Genomic DNA, 17,852 nt, shown 5'->3' on the forward strand with positions numbered 1-17,852 from the left:
GCAGACACGGGGGAGAACGTGCAAACTCATCCAGACAAGTTGCCCAAGGCAGGAATCGAACCCAGGTCCCTAGTGCTGTAAGGTATCAGTGATTGAAGTAAGTGTGGAAAAATATAAAACAATTATACAGGAAAGATCATATGCATAATGGTAGTTACTGTGCATGACAGAAGAAGAAGATTATGGAGTGATGTCTGCTAGCAGGGAAAAGCTAAAAGCATCCTGCCACTGAGGCCCCTGATGAACCAAATCAGGCCCTCCAGGCATTTCAGGTATTTTATTGAAACATTTCAAGTATAATAAAAAATGAATTAAGAACACAAACAACCCAGCACGGGAAGCAGGCCCTTTGGCCCAACAAACCCGCACCGCCCCTTCAACAAAGCATTTTCCTACACCTACCCTGCCCTGTGTGTATGTGAATGGAACCCCTAATGTATCCAGATTCAGGGGAGAATAGTGTCAAGTTGGTACACCAATCAGCCTAAGAGCACATCTTTGGGGTGTGGGAGGAAACCGGAGCACCCGGAGGAAACCCACGCAACCACAGGAAGAATGCGCAAACTCCCATAGACACAGGCCCAAATCCATGTATCTGCACAGCTAGCAGTGATAGTCACTGAGCTGTTGTGGTGCCCGCCTGCTGGTCCAGGATTAAGCATACACAACGACACGAAGTACTAGGCCACTCTCGGAACCTCCAAGAGCAGCCCACGCACGACCCACCGTGTGCATGCCCCTCGTTTGACAACAAGGTGGACTGACACCTGTGGATTAAAAAAGACAAAACATTAACATGTAACACTACGTTTCCGGTGTCGTCCCGAGGCTCTGACCCTATTTAATACCGTCTACAATAACCCTCCATCCCTGTTTCGCTCATGTGTCTATCTGGAAATATTCAGCTGGCTCAGCAGCATCTGTGGAAAAAGAAACAGAATTAAGGTTTCAGGAGGTTGACTTTTCATTAAAGTACAATATAATTTCCATATGCGGGGCTAAGGATGCAGGGAAGTGGTACAGACGTGACTGGCTGACTGATCACCCTGTGTGCTATAACTGTACCCTGATTCTATACCCTGTTCATACAGACGTACTGAGAATAAGGAGCAAATTAAATTAATTGCACAGCACAAATTCAACTTCAGGGGTCTGACATGATGGGCATTGCTGAGACAAAGAACAAAAGAACAAAGAACAAAATCAGCCTGGGAAACAGGCCCTTCGGCCCAACGAGCCTGCGCCGCCATCTCAACACCACCAGTCCACCTCTCTACCCATGACCCCTATCTAATGTTTTATGGCCATCCAGATTGATAACCAAGAGCAGCCCCAGTACGACCCATCGCCTGTATGCCCCTCGTTGGACACGAGGTGGACCGACATAAAACCTGTGAATGAAAAGAGAAAAAAAAACATTATTATCATACTATACCCATTTACATTACCAGGGACGCCCCAATGCTAATGACCCTTATTTAAAAGGTTCTCCGATATCCACCCATCTCCAACTCAGTCATGTGCCTGTCTAAGTTACTCTTAAAGGACTCTAGCGCGTTTGCCTCCACCACCTTACTTGGCAGAGCATTCCATACCTCCACTACCCTCTGTGTGAAAAACCTCCCTCTAATATCTGTGTTGTACCGCTCCCCCCTCACCTTAAGTCCATGGCCCCTTGACCTACGTGTCTCTATTATAGGAAATAGCTTACCTCTGTTTACTCTATCTATACCCTTCATAATCTTATATACCTCTATTAGATCCCCCCTCAGTCGACATCTTTCAAGGGAAAAGAGCCCCAATTTCTTCAATCTTTCCTCATACCCCAGTCCTTCCATACCAGGCAACATCCTGGTAAACCTCCTCTGCACTCTGTCCAGAGTCTCCACGTCTTTCCGGTAGTAAGGTGACCAGAACTGTACGCAGTACTCCAAATGTGGCCGAACCAACGTTCTGTACAACTGCAACATTAGACTCCAGCTCTTATATTCTATACCCCTTCCTATAAAGGCTAACATACCATAGGCTTTCTTCACCACACTCTCCACTTGCACTGCCACCTTCAAAGACTTGTGCACTTGCACCCCCAGGTCTCGCTGCGACTCTATACTCCTTACGGGCTTACCCTTTATCATATAACTTCCCCCTACATTATTCCGGCCAAAATGCATCACCTCACATTTATCCGGATTAAACTCCATTTGCCACGTATCTGCCCAATCAACCAGCCTATCAATATCCCGCTGTATTGCCCTCACTGCCCGCCAATCCAGCCATCTTGGTGTCATCAGCAAATTTGCTGATCACACCACCTACTCCCTCTTCCTAATCATTTATATGCACTACAAAGAGAAGAGGTCCCAGTACCGAGCCCTGCGGCACACCACTAGTGACAGACCTCCAGCTAGAAAAAGACCCCTCCGCAACTACTCTCTGACTCCTCTTTGCAAGCCAGTTCTGTACCCATCTAGATACCTGACCACACATCCCATGAGCTTTAATCTTCTGTACCAACCTACCATGAGGGACTTTGTCAAACGCCTTACAGAAATCCATATAGACGACATCAACGGCTCGTCCTTCGTCAACCGCTTTTGTCACCTCCTCAAAGAATTCTACCAGATTCGTAAGGTGAGACTTCCCCTTGACAAAGCCATGCTGCGTATCCTTAATCAGATCGCAACGCTCCAAGTGCGCATACATCCTATCCCTAAGAATCCTCTCCATCAACTTACCTACCACTGATGTTAAGGTCACCGGCCTATAGTTACCCGGGCTATCCCTCCTACCCTTTTTAAACAACGGTACCATGTTCACTATCCTCCAGTCCTCTGGGACCTCACCTGTGTCCAAAGAAGAGAAAGATTTGCTGGAAGACAATCACAACAGGAACTAAATAACTTCTAAAGGAACAATGGGGAAAATGATGTAGGAAACAGTAGTCTTAGTAATTGAGCATGAAAGTACTTCACTGGTAAGCGGATATAACGAGAGGCAAACGGGCAAGGGAGGTTTCATGGGCCGAATTAAAAATTAGGAAAAGATACAAGACTATAGTGTGACTTGTGTAAAGGCTGTCTAATGGTAAAAGCTGGGTGGTATGGACAAGTTGGGCTGAAGGGCCTGTTCCATGCTATGATTCTATGACCTATGCAGGGTTAGACTGTAGAAATGAGCGTATTGGGCAATCAAATAGCAAAGACAATATCATTTTAATGAAGGATAACAGAAAATCAATGGAAAGGTGTTCAAAAAAAAATTTAATACACAGAACCGGTTTATACCCCTCAAAGATGAGGGTTCCATTCGCAAAAAACCCATGGATGCTTTTAGAGGTAAGAGACAACATAAAACTTGAAGAGGCACTCAAAAATGAAAAGAAAGCACAAATCCTGCTGAGTGCTGACGAGGAGTCTCAACACCAGGTTAAAGTCCAACCAATTTATTTGATAGTAAATTCACAAGCTCTCGGGGTTTGCCCCTCCGTCAGGTGAATGGAGAATTCTGGCCTCAGACAGAGCATATAACAGCACACAGTTTCTTGCGTCTTTGTAAAAACTTGATGTCTGTGTCGATATGCACAATCTTCTTGGAGATCCTCTCCAATACATAGAACAGCAAAGTGTGTCAAAAGAGCCAGTAAGAACTACAAAAAGGAAGTATGAAAATAAACCTGCGTAGCATCTCAAAATCAGTGTGTTTTTGTCATTACATTGGGGAGAAAGGTGGTCAGGAACTATATGGGCCCCTTGAAAACTGGTGCTGATATTGTTAATGATACTTAAGAAATAGACCTGTCGAATAATTAATTTTAATTAGTATTTAGAGTAGAAGATGGGTGGTACAGTGGCCTGGGTAAGATGTTCTTTCAGAGAGTTGGTGCAGACTCAGTGGGCCAAATTGCCTCCTTTTACGAAGAATTCTGTGGTGCTATTCTATAGGACAAGAACAGCATGCTGGAAGTACCAGTGGAACTAACATTAAATCAAAGACAGTTATTTATGAAAACTAACACAAGGGGAAAAAATGTCATTTAAGAGTCTTGGATCCCCCAAGACCAGATGGTGTCCATCCCAGGATTTTAAATAAGCAAGTTAAGAACATTGCAGATGCCCCAAGTATAATCTTGATTCAGGAACCATTTCTTTAGATTAAAAATCATGCATATCACTCCACGATTTAAGAAAGATGAGAAGAAAACCAGGGAATTTTTAGATTAGTTAGCCTAACATGAGTTGTTAGGAGATTACTGGAGCCTGTGATTAAGAATAGGGTGACTAAACAGCTTGAAAATTTTCAGATGATCAGGGAGAGCATTTATAAAGGGTAGGTTACGCCTGTTACACCTGACTGAAATTTTTGAAGTGGTTGCTAAAGTATTTAACTGGGGAATATCTAAACATGTTATTTACATGGATACCCAGAAGGCAGAGTTCCAGATTCCCACCACCTTTGGGTGAAATGTTTTTCCTCAAGTCTTCAGCCCTTTAGCTTTAAATCTATGCTCCCTGGTTATTGATCCCTCTACAAAGAGGAAAAGTTTCTTGCCATCTATACTATATAATTTTGTACAGTTTAATTAGGTCCCTTGCCTCAACCTTCTCAGCTCTAAGGAAAACAAACCTAGCCTGACCAGCCTTCCTTCATAACTGAAACGCTCCACTCTAGGCAACATTATAATAAATCTCCCCTGCACCCTTTCTAGTACAATTACATCCTTCCTATGCAGTTACAGAACTGCACACAGTACTCCAGTTGTTGCCTAACAAGCATTTGATACAACTGTCATTCTGTGCCTCATCTAATAAAGGCAAGTATCCCAGATGCTGCCTTAACCACCTTATCTACCTGTCTTGCTGCGTTCAGGGATTTTTGGACATGCACCCCAAGGTCCCTCTGGTCCTCTACTTCCTAGCATCCTACTGTTCATTGTGTATTCCCTTGCTGTGTTAGTTCTTCCAAGATGCACCACCCCTCACATTTTGGGGTTAAATTCCATTTGCCACTGTTCTTCCCATTTGACCAGCCTATCTATATCATCCTATAATTTAAGGCTTTCCTCGTCACTACCTCCTACTTTCACGTCTAGATCATTAATGTACACTACAAACAGTAAGGGACCTAGCACTGATCCCTCCAGTACAACACTGGACACAGGCTTACGGTCACACAAACAACTTTTGGCCATTACCCTCTGCCTCCTGCCACAAAGCTAATTTTGGATCTAATTTGCCAAATTGCCCTGGATCTCATGGACTCTTATCTTGATTAGTCTGCCATGCAGGACCTTGTCTAAAACCTTACTGAATTCCATGTAGACTACATCAACTACACTACCCTCATCTACACAACTAGTTATCTCTAAGTTAAGTCAAATTTCTTCGACATGATCTCCCCTGACAAACTGACTATCCTTTATTAATCCTTGCCGCTCCAAGTGGAGATTAATCCCGTCCCTCAGAATACTTTTCCAGTAATTTCCCTACTGGTGATGTTAGATTCACTGCCTTGTAATTATCTGTTTTTTTTTCATATTTCCTGCCTTGAATAATGGTACCACATTTAGATGTTCTCCTGTTCTCTAGCACCTCTCCTGTGGCTGTAGAAGATTTTAAAATTAGCTTCAACATGACAGACTCTTACCTTCACTTTAAACAGTACCTAATCAACATCCACACATCACTTGGGATGAATCTGACCTGAATTGGTAGTCTCTTGTTCAGCAGTTTATCAAAAGAATTTTAGAATCTTGGTGTCACATGGTGTTCCTTTGTCTAATTGGCTCTCGTCTCTTTAAAATTGTTTGTGAATATTCAGACACAATCTACCTCTTCTGAAGCCAATTGCTGAGTTTAGTTCAGTAATCTTTATTCTACTTTGGGCAAAAATTCAACAATTAATGTTTAGTCCAACTAGTAATGCTTCATTTTCCAATGCCAATGACTGCCTATTGTTGCTGGAAAGGCAAACATGATTGTTGGTACAATGTGTAATGACAAGATTTTCCACTGGATGGCATCCTGAATTACTAAACAACAGCTTTCAAGTAATATATAATTCAAAACATAAATTGATCACTTTCAGTTTGTGAAGGAGAGCTGTGTCAATACACAATGAAAATTAAAGGAACAGATTAAAAAATGAATCAATCCATTGTGTAGCCCTTAAATTACAAATTGTGATTGAACTGTGTAAAGTAAAGCAGCAACCAAAAAAAGCTAGAATAATCGTTACCATAAAGAAAACTGGAAAAGTTTAATTCAATTTTCAGATCTAATTGAAAAAGCAAATTTAAAAGTTTTTAAAAAAGTAAAATTAAAGAAGTAAAAAGGGTTTTGAGACTAGACTAATTATGTAATAGCCTCAGGTTTCATTTTAATTGTGGCTGATTAAAGTGCTTGGTGCCTCTATCATAAACAAAATGACAAAATTGTATATTTCTTAGTTTGCTTTATTCCATATAGTATTTTTAGTGGAGGCTCTTCGTGGAGGAAAATCAGAATACCACCTTAGATATTGTGACTTCACTCTCTGATTTCCCCCTCCATTTATTTTTTGAACTAATTCTTGACATTAAACTGTAAGAAAACAGCTATTGTCAGCTTTCTGTTCACTAATGTTTAAGTGGAAACATCTCTGGGGGGGGAAATATCTTCCCAAATAACTGACAGCTGCACTTTATGAATCCCAAGTAGTCAGTTGTTTTATTATGATATATTTTTCAGCCGTTAATCTGCTCAACTTTGCCCACTTTTAAAGCTTTTGTCTCAAAAAAAAACTTGATTCTCTCCCAAATCTGTCCAATTCCTTTGCCTTGTCTAGTGAAGGGGTACAAACAAATGTATGTGTTACAGAACTGGTTAGCCATCAATCTCAAGAACGGATTGAATCACATCAAGCACTATTAAGCCTCACTCTTATCTATATACTGGCTCTCGAACATGCTGGAGAAAGAGATTATCTGTTTCTATTCATCACTATCAACTATCTCTTTCATTCCTTCCCTGTCTACTTCACCCTAACTTCCAATGAATGAAACGAGCTCACCAACTCTATTCTTGGCCATTCTCTCAAGCTGAATCAAATTATATCCCCTTGTTTCCTGTTTAACCCTGAGCTGAACTTGAAGCCATTTATTTCCCTCCCCACTAATTCCATTCCATTCCATTCCATTCCCTAGTCACTGTCCGAGACTCAATGTCCCAAGCTGATCTTCAGATCCTTTAATGCTCTCCATCACAAAAGACTACCTACTTCAACCATGGTAACCATTGTTTCCTCAGCCTATCTGTTGCAGAAGCCCTCATTTATTCATTTGTTATCTTGACTGAGCAATTCCAATGGTCTCCTGACTAGCCTCTCATTCTCCACTTTCCATAAGCATACGGCAATCCAAAAGTCTGTAGCCCCTTTTCTATATTACACCCTATCCTACTCGCTCATCATCAATTCCTTGCCTGTGTAAATTGACTCTCTGGCCTCCCAAAACAACAAGTTTAAACTTCTCGTTCTTATGTTTAAACCCTTTCACAGCCCCTCCCTTTCAATCTAATTTCCTCCAGCTCACAACTTCTATCCTCCTGATCACACACCCTCTTTTTTTTCTGCATATCGCCTCCTTTTACCTCAGTACTATTAGTCATGCCTGAAGGCTATGCAGGTTTAGAATGTTGTAGAATGTTCTCTATGAACTTTTCCACCTCTTTCCTTTGAAACCAATCTGTCTGGCTGAACTTAAGAACATAAGAAATAGGAGCAGGAGTAGGCCATCTAGCCCTTTGAGCCTGCCCCGCCATTCAATAAGATCATGGCTGATCTGTCGTGGCTCAGTTCCACATTCCCGCCCTCTCCCCATAACCTTAATCCCCTTGCCTATCAAAAACCTATCAACCCGCGTCTTAAAAATATTTAGCGAGGCAGCCTCCACCACTTCAACGGGCAGAGAATTCCAGAGATTCACCACCCTTTGAGTGAAGAAGTTCCTCCTCAACTCCGTTCTAAACCGCACCCCCCTTTATCCTGAGGCTGTGCCCTCTAGTCCTACTGTCCTTTCTGAGCAGGAAGAGCCTCTCCATCTCTATCCTATCCATCCCAATCAACATCTTATACATCTCAATGAGATCTCCCCTCATTCTTCTAAACTCTAACGAGTACAAGCCTAGTTTATTCAGCCTCTCCTCATAGCTCAACCCCCTCAACTCTGGAATCAGCCTAGTAAACCTCCTCTGCACTCCCTCCAAGGCCAAAATATCCTTGCGTAAGTGCGGCGACCAAAACTGCACACACTACTCCAGCTGCGGCCTCACCAGTGCCCTGTACAGCTGCAGCAAGACCTCCCTACTTTTATATTCAATCCCCCTTGCTATGAAGGCCAGCATCCCATTCGCCTTCCTGACCACCTGCTTGTGCTTCTAGTGTCATTGTTTTGATATCCATTTAATCTAACTATGTTTCTGAAGTGCGGAATTTACAATATGTAAATTGAAAATGTTGTTAGATTGTCTGTAGAAACCTATGGAGCCACTGGAAAGCGCAATCCTGAAAGTTTTACAGAATAAGCCAGATTAAAGGAACTGAAAATAAACCCCAGTTGCTGAGCTGTAATTAGGTCTATGAGATGATGGTGCATATTTTGAATTTTTTTTTCTCCATTCGGTAACACTCCAGGTCTTGTTTATGCATCTAAGAACTTCCCTGGCCAAATGTGTTCATCAAAAAAATAGCAAATAGTGACCCAAATTCTACTGGTCTCCAAATGGTGGGATGTTTGGGGAGTTTGAACTTCAGTGGGCCATTTCCTACTTAGTTGGATAGTTACCCAGGAGATGTTTGATACAGAAATCCTAATCTAACTCTTTTTTGCCTCCACCCAGCCCCAACCAACCTCATTAACCAATTCCCCTCCTGACCCACTCCCAATCTGACCTCACCATCCTGCCTGGCTGCCACACACTCCATGTCACAGCTGCCTCTTTCCGTGTTTCCCTCCTACAACCTCATATCTCCTGTCCCCACAGCAGTCAGCTGTTTCCTGCTACCGCTCACTGTACCACAGCCAACTCGTACCCCTCCCCGCAGTCCACCCACCTCCTGCAGCCTAGCCACTTCTTGCCGCACTCCCCACCTTCTGTCCTTGGCTTTTCAAGGAAGCTTTTGGACATTTGACCACCTTGCTTACTGAAATTTCACCATGTAAAGGGGATGGGGCTTTTGCACAGATTTCCTTTGCTGATATCTTTTGAAGTTTCCTGTGCTGAGTCAGCTTAGAATGATTCCCCAGTGGAACTTTGCCCAGAATAATTGGTAAAATTTTCAAAGCAAAACAGAAAGGGAAAGAGACTTCTTTTCCAACTTGCTTCCATGACTACCTCTAACACTGCAGCCAAAACGAAATCGAAAACTAAAAAAACTTTGGTCACCTGACCTGCCCAGTTTTTTCCCTCCTTCCAGCAATGATATCACCCAAGGCTGTGACTATGATTAAGAAAACCTCTTAAAGGTCCACTAACATCACATTTCTATCTGATGAGATTACTGACACAAAAGAATCAAATTACAGTTCTTGAATGAAATAATTATATTGAGTAATATGATGGTCCCAGGCAGGAGAAAGTCTTCTGTTTCTTCTACAGAATGGGAAAAAATCTTGTGCAATTTATCTGGGTTTCAAGTATTGAATCTTTCCCCAAGTATGGTTTTACTGTTAGTGTACTTGTAGGACCTTTTCAGAGTCTCAAGTTTTATGCTGGCTTTTATTCGGGCAATTTCTCTTTATTAATTACAGCTCAACAAATACGAAGACAGTAAATTCTGGTTAAAGACCTACTTTATTTTGCCCAGGACTGGTCCGCACATGTGGGGAAAAAATTCTTGAGGCAGCCCAAGTCATTCTAAATTGCAGTGCTTTCAGCTGTACAACTATTATTTTCCAAAAATCATCTGTTCACCTCTTTGATAATTCATTGGTCTGTAGAATCCAAAAGCTCCCACCCACTCTTAGCAACCTCAAACTATGTGGGTCATAGAGTTCAAAGGTTTCTTTCCCACTGTCTGCTAAGCAATCATGTATTGGAAGAAATTGAATTATTCTATTCACTCTATGATCTGCTTTCTATAACTCACTGATAAGAACTGTGTTTTGTGGCTGTATAGTTCTTAAAAGAATGTTGTTCACCTTTCTCAAGTTTTATCCCATTATGTCTTGGAGCAGACTGTAATTGGCCAAGATGTACATTTTAATACAGAATATATATATAACCGCATGTTTAAATTCTCTAACAATGGTTATATATGTTTCTATGCAAAACATTACCTTTCTAACTCTTTTAGCACTTTGTGCTTTTTCTATACTATATTCATTTCTAAATTAGTCTACCCCAATTTATTAGTCATTTTAGTACCAGATTGTCAGCAATGTGCAGAACATGCCAATGGGGCTGTTGCTGATATTGATTTTATATAGAAGGACTACTGCCTCTAGAACACCCTGGTCGACTCCTCCATTGCTGACATTTTCTCCCAAACAATTGCTGAAGATGTCCCTTTACCTCCTCCATCTTCATTCTCCAAAGCCTAAACACTCCTTGCAGGTTAAGCAGTCTTTGCAGCCTCAATTTAGTCCACTGTATTTGCTGTTCCCAATGCGGTCTCCTCTGCATTGGGGAGACTAACTGCATGACTGCTTTGCAGAATGTCTTTGATCTATCTGCAAGCATGACTCCAACCCTCTTTTCGCTTGCCATTCAGATCAACATCTTGTTCTCATACCTACAATTCTGTCCTTGGCCAACTGCAATGCTCCAGTGAAGCACAATACAAACTGAAAGAACAGCACCTCATCTTCCAAGTGGATACATTACAGCTTTCTGCACTAACATTGAGTTAAACAGCTTTAGGCTGTGAACTTTCCCCTCCATCTTGACTCCCCTTCCCAAGTTCATGCCCAAATTTCCTGGAACTTCCATGTTTGAGTCCCTCCAATTCTAGTACTGTATGAATTCAGCCCTTATCAGAGTCAAAAATCACATCCTTAGTAACTGGGATCAGAGTAGACCACCCGTCTTCCCTCTTGACTGGTTTGTTCTGGCTTTTGATGCTGTTGACTACGCCATCCTCCTCCAGTGCTTCTCCTCGATTGTCCAGCTCAATGAGACCGCGTTCGACTGTTTCGTTTCTTATCTGAACAGTCTTTAGTCAGAGAATGAAAGATGTGCAATGATTTATTTTCCCCCTCCAGCGCTGAACTCTGGAGTCACCTAAGAATCTACTCTTTGCCTCCTATTTCTCATTACATGCTCCCCATCAATGACAGTCGCGGATGTGTCGATGGTCGGGTTCACAGGGTCACTGCCAAGTTGGGGTCTTCCTGCGGAGGTCAAAGAATCTTGAAACCTACAAGTAAATTTTAAAAAGCAGTGTTCGTGCTTTTTAGGCAGTGGGAGTTGATTTTTAGCAGCGTGAGCCACTGTAGAAGGGAAGTCAGGTTGAGGGCTGGTGGGGTGGAAGCTCTGGCTCCAGAATTGCTGGTCTGGCCAGTAGATCACACTGGAACTTGAGGGGAAAAGGCCATAGCCTCAGGGATGCAGGCCTGCCCAGTGGATCACCAGGGAAGTGAAGTCCTTAGGTTCCATGGCATTTTCCTGAGCTGTGAGGGCTGAGGGAGTGCTGGCTGAAGTGTGGAGAGCGAAGGCTGTGGCTCCAGCGGTGTTTTCCTGGTCACTGGGGGCTGGCAGATTGAAGGCCCTGGCTTCAAAGACATTTTCTTGGACAGTGGGAGCTAATGTAGGGAAAACGCCAGCTCTGGGACTGCAATACCGGTTGGTCTCAGTCAGCTTCAGGCTGGGTGACTTGCGCGATTACTGACACAATAGAATCCAATTATACTTCTTGAATGAAATAATTATGTTGAGTAATATGATGCTCCCAGGGTCTTAAAATGGTCAAATCTGTGAGAAATTGAATTTCGGCACTGTTAGAGTTTAAAAGAGTTAGAATAAAGTTTTAGAAGCATAGAATTAGAAGAATGCTGGGAAGAACTTTCAAGAAATCGCCTCGCTCGGTGACATCTTGAGCAAAAAATAGTATTATAAACCTAAAGTTAGTTTATTTACTGACCACGATTATCTTAGATTCACACTGCACTGAAGTTACTGTGAAAAACCCCAAGTTGCCACAGTGTACGGGTACACTGAGGGAGAATTGAACATGGCCAATTCAATTTAGCATTTAGCCAATTCATCTAACCAGCACATCTTTGGACTGTGGGAGGAAATTGGAGCACCTGGAGGAAACCCACACGGACACGGAGAATGCGCAAACTACACGTAGACAGTAACCCAAGCCAGAATCGAACCGGGTCCCTGGCGCTGTGAGGCAGCTGTGCTAACCACTGTGCTGCCATTGCCTGTCTTTTGATCTTTACAGAATCCCTACAATACAGAAGGGGGCCATTTGGCCCATCAAGTCTGTGCAGGTTACAATCTCACCCAGGCCCTATTCCCATAACTTCACAATTAACCCTGCTAATCCCCTGACACTAGGGTTAATTTAGCATGGCCAATTAATCTAATCCACACATCTTTGGACTGTGGGAGGAAACCAGAGCAGCCGGAAGAAACCCATGCAGACATGGGGAGAATCGTAGAAACCCTACAGCACAGAAAGAAGCCATTTAGCCCATCGAGTCTGCACTGACCACAATCCCTCCAATATCCTACCCCCATCTCCCTACACACCTACCCACCAATCCCTCTAAGGGGATACTAAGGGCAATTTTAGCATGTCCAATCAACCTAACCCCCACTTCTTTGGACTGTGGGAGGAAACCAGAGCACCCGGAGGAAACCCATGCAGACACGAGAAAGTGCAAACTTGACACAAACATTGACCCGGGGTCGGAATTGAACCTGGATCGCTGGTGCTGTGAGGCAGCAGTGCTAACCACTGTGCCACCGTGCCGCCCACCTGAGAAGTACCTGGATACTTTAAGATCTTCCCTTGTTTACCTGTTGTTTTCAAACCTATCTTTGATCTGGGAACCAATTAGATATTTTAAAACCCTTATACAGGCAACTGTAGATATCTGAGCCCCATCAAAAAACTTGAAGAAGCAATCTATTGTTTCCCACTTCCAGCTCTGACTTGTTTAAACGAACACAAAATCATCCGTGCACCCCCCCAGCCCCCTCTCAATGTTGTCCTTCCAACTGTGAATAGATGTTTTTACCCTGATGTTGGCAACATGGTGCAACTGGTGTAACTTTTGGTCGCAGTTCCATAGCATAGCATCCAACTGGACTATCCACTGTCACCATCATGTCCTTTTGCTCTCTCCCCATTTGAAAGAGCTGTTGAACCACAATATTACAGTCAGTTTGCCAATCAACCCTACAGTCGTTCTCAATTACACAGGTAGAGAAGATCTTTACCGTCGAGGCTCTCTAGTGCTTTGGGGCCTTGAACAATGAGGACATAAACTGTTGCATCTTCAGCGATTGCAAGAAGTGGTGCTGTGGGAATGGGTGTAATGGATGAGCAAACCAGGGTGTCGTGGAGGGAGTGGTCCCTGCAGAATGCTGACGGGGAAGTTGGGGGGGGGGGGGGGGAGAGATGTTTTGTGGTGGCATCACGCTGAAGTTGGCTGGTGTGGTGAAAGTGTGCAGGAAATAGATTGAACCTGAATGGCCTGTCAGTGGTGGTGGGTGGGGCCTTTTTTAAGGTAAAAGGCAGACATGTCAGAAGTACCATTTTTAAAGGTGGCAACATCAGAATAGACATGGCAGAAACACAGAATTTTGGAGTCCTTGCAAGAAGTATGATGTAAGGAGCTTTGGCCAAGGTAGCAGTAGGAGTCAGGGGTCTTGTAATGAATTGGTGGTCATTCTATCAATTGCAGAAAGTGCATCAGCTGCTCCATTACCACCTCATCGTTAAAAGCCCTAGGCGCACCCTTCAAGTGAAGCAATATTTCACTTGTAACTTTCCTTCAATTTGGCTTATTGTGTTCACTGCTCCCAATGCAATCTACTCTACACTAAGGAGATTAAACACAGGTTGGGTGACTGCTTTGTGGAACATTTCACTTAGCCTGCAAACATGACCCCAAACTACTTGCTGCTTGCCATTTCAACTTGCTGGCATACTCTTCTGTCCACATGTCCGTCTTTGACATGCTGCATGCTCCAGTGAAACCCAACACAAACTTAGAACAGTACCTCATTTTCCAATTTATGTTACAATCGTTAAGCCATTGAGTTCAGCAACTTTGGGCTGTGACATTTTTCTCCTCCATTTTAACCTTTTTATATCCCAAACATTTTTTGTTCCTATACAGAAACCCTCCCCTCACCTCTCCCACTGGGCCATCTGTCAATTGGAAATGGAAATAGACCAAAAATTGTAGTTGTTTAGCCCAGAAGTATATGTTTGTAATGTGTAAATAAATAAACTTAAAACTTGGGATTGCTCCAGTTCCACCCTAAACCATTTGCTTCCTCGAATAGAACTTCGTAGCAGAGCTGGTTGCCTGAAGGTAAATGCTGGAAACGAAAAAAAATTAAGACTGGGAACTACAGTCTCAGGTGCTCATTGTGAAAAATGGCAGAAACCAAATGGCTGGGATGTGATTAGTCTCTGATATTTTTAAAATCTGAACCAAATAACCAGTGAAAAGTTGATATGTAGATATAGTTTAAGTAATGCCAAGCTTGCTTTTATATTTAGACAGGTGCTCTATAGTACAGAATTGAATGTTGCTCAAAAGAAAGACATTGCCAAGGCCTTGCACTCATAATGACAAATGCAAGAATGCCACATTTCAAAAGGTCACAATTTGTACTGCAGGAGTCAAAAATGCTGGTTTATCGGCATGTCAGCTTTGGCTGAGATGTTGCCGTGGAGCAAATAACAGGAAACCATAAACTCCCATACTCCCTGATACTTCAAAGAAAAGGCACAAGGTTTGAAAATATTCATAGAATCCCTACAGTGCAGAAGGAAGCCATTTGACCCATTGAGTCTGCACCAACTCTTCGAAAGAGCATCTTATCCATGACCAACCCCTGCCCTATTCATCTAACCCCATTTATTTATCCCACTAATCCCCTTAACTTTAATATCTCGGGACACTAAGGGGCAATTCGGCATGGCCAGTCACCTAACCTGCACATTTTTGGATTGTGGGAAGAAATTGGAGCACCTGGAGGAAACCTGTGCAGACATAGAGAATGTGTAAACTCTGTACAGTCACAAGGCTAGAATTGAAGCTGGGTTCCTGGTGTTGTGAGGCAACAGTGCAAACCACTGTGCAGCCCCTATTGTTTACAGAGAACGTGTCCCTGCATATGAAAGTATGTTGCTGCTAACGAGCATAAATGAGTCATATTACAACTTGTCTGATGATCTTAAATTGATTGTTAGCTACACTTGAGATTGGGCATCACTTGGTAAACAATCATGGAATCACATTTAACAACAAATTATTTGTTTTGGGTTTTGAAGCACAAATTGATTGCATGTGGTCTGTACTCTGCCTATTACGAGCATCTGGAGAAACATATTTGATAGGATCAGCCAATCATTGGGACAATATGGTCTACACACCTGGCTTATCCCTGAAATTTATGCTTAAAGTTGCTCAGTTGTGTAGTAGGCAAACATAAAGGTTTTTCAGATTGACAGTGGAAAATTATCACTGCATTGCCACTGCATAAAAGCAACATGCAATGGCTTATTCAACCTGTTTTTCAAATGGAGAACATCAAAGCTATCCTGCAGGACTTTTGCTGCCCTAATTAGATTATTGTCACTTACGTATTCTACTTCCAAATGAACCAAATCCTGACATTTGCCCCTGAGACATGTGCCATTTACATTAAATTACCCTGGGAAGCATAATGTTTCAAAAATTTGAACAAAAAGGTAAGGGAGCATTTCATGGTGCATTATTGGCTACTAAGTGGAATTTTTCACTAACAGGATGGTATCATCAGACCAAGGAAAACCTGCTGCCTTCTATACAGCTGAGCAATGTCATAAGATTTCAGTGCTGATGAAATGCCAAGTACATAAATCATACATCCCAACAATTGGCTGATCACATCAAACATGTTTCCTGGGCCATTTGTGATAGGCAGAGTACAGACTATACTCAGCCAGCCTGTATTTGCAAAACCCAAATCAAACCCTCTACTGTTAGATTATTTCTGCATTTGGACATCACTTGCAGAAAAAATGTCAGTGTAAGGTTCTGACCAAAAACTAGCCCATTTCTCCCCAGAAATAATCAGGTTTTTACTCCAGATCTTATACTTTGTCAAAACAAAAGCAGGATGGCATGATTTGCCCTTTCTTGTGAGGCAGGACCTGATAGAGCTGGCATGGACATCAGTGCCCCCATTCCATCAGCAGGGCATCAGTGTCCCCATCATAGCTGGTATCAATACTGGCCTGGGACACACAGACATGGACCTCACAACTAGATACCATTTTTTGGAATAATGATTCCTATCAGCAGGACATCACGCCGGTGGGGAGGGAAGTCTGACGACTCTATAAGCAATGATGTTAAGCTGTTTAAGAAAGTGAAAATGTCTTCAAATTGATGGTAATCATGTTCATGTCCTTGCTGTGTATGAACCTGATAACATCAGTGGAGGGGTTTGGTTGGAGTCGTGTTGCATAGAGCGGAATAGATCTCAAATTGAGATCTCGCTGCTGCAAATCCCGTTATGGCTTTCCCGTGAGAGTTAATGGATTTACACTCATGTCAACGGGCTCAGAAAATCATGGCCAAGGAGGCAAGTTTTCATCAAGGTTGAAGTGTTGCAGAAAACTTGTAAAGCACTGCGGCATTGTAATAAGACCACCCAAAACAAAATTTAATTTGAAAGATTTGGTGTATTATAAAGGAAGGGGTCATAAGGAGTAGTAAGATCCTAGGTTCAAGTAAGTAAAAGGGAGGGAGGAACTCAATCACTAGGGAATAGATACTGGAAAATATATTCAAATTAAAGGGTGACAAATTCACATGAGCTGATGTCCTGAATCATAGGGTCTTAAAGGAAGTGGCTGTAGATATAAGATGCATGGTAGTAATCTTCCAAAATTCCCTAGATTCTGGAAAATTCCCAGTGGTTTGGAAAATCACAAATGTCATGCCTCTATTGGCAGCATGAACCTGTAGACGAGTTAGACTATCATCTGTCCCAGGGAAAATGCTAAAATCAATTATGAAGGAAATACTAGCAAGACATTTAGAAAATCATTATACAGTCAAGAATCAACAGGGTTTTGCCAAAGGGAAAAATCATGTTTGACTAATTCATTAGTCAATCAGTATTTATTAGTAACCAACAAGATGGCTATAAACTTATAAATGTGGTTTACTTGGATTTCCAAAGAACATTTGTTGAGGTGCAACATCAAACATTACCCAAAATAAAGCCTCATGGTGTTGGAGGTTAACATATTAGCATTTCTAGAGAATTGATTTGCCAGCAGCATGTAGAGAGTAGGGATGAAGGGGCCATTTTTGGGTTAGTGACATGTAACTAGTCAAGTGCCACAGGGATCAGTGCTCAGACCTCAACTATTTACAATTATATTGGATGAAAGGACAATGTATGTTAGGGTTACAATCTCAGTTGGTGTTGTAACTGGATGGGAAGATCATAGAATGCAACCCTGACTCAAAAGACCATAACTTCTTTTTTTTAATAAAACATGGAGGAAGAGAGTCACAGGACCGTTAATTAGTTTTAACAAGAAATAAAACATCAAACATGGGATTATTATACAATTCTCCTTTATTTCCCCCCCCCCTTTCACCTTAGCTGAACAAGTACCCACATACT

The 17,852-nt window shown here is 42.3% G+C and overlaps 1 protein-coding gene across 6 annotated transcripts in view; it reads left to right on the forward strand.

Annotated features, from left to right (window-relative positions):
- The window catches only part of LOC145346439 (F-box/LRR-repeat protein 2), a 199,102-nt gene that overhangs the window by 145,913 nt on the left and 35,337 nt on the right, over positions 1 to 17,852 (forward strand). The window lies entirely within an intron of this gene.

The sequence above is a fragment of the Carcharhinus amblyrhynchos genome, chromosome 8, assembly GCF_965287045.1.
Source record: "Carcharhinus amblyrhynchos chromosome 8, sCarAmb.v2.hapA, whole genome shotgun sequence".
Classification (NCBI taxonomy): domain Eukaryota; kingdom Metazoa; phylum Chordata; class Chondrichthyes; order Carcharhiniformes; family Carcharhinidae; genus Carcharhinus; species Carcharhinus amblyrhynchos.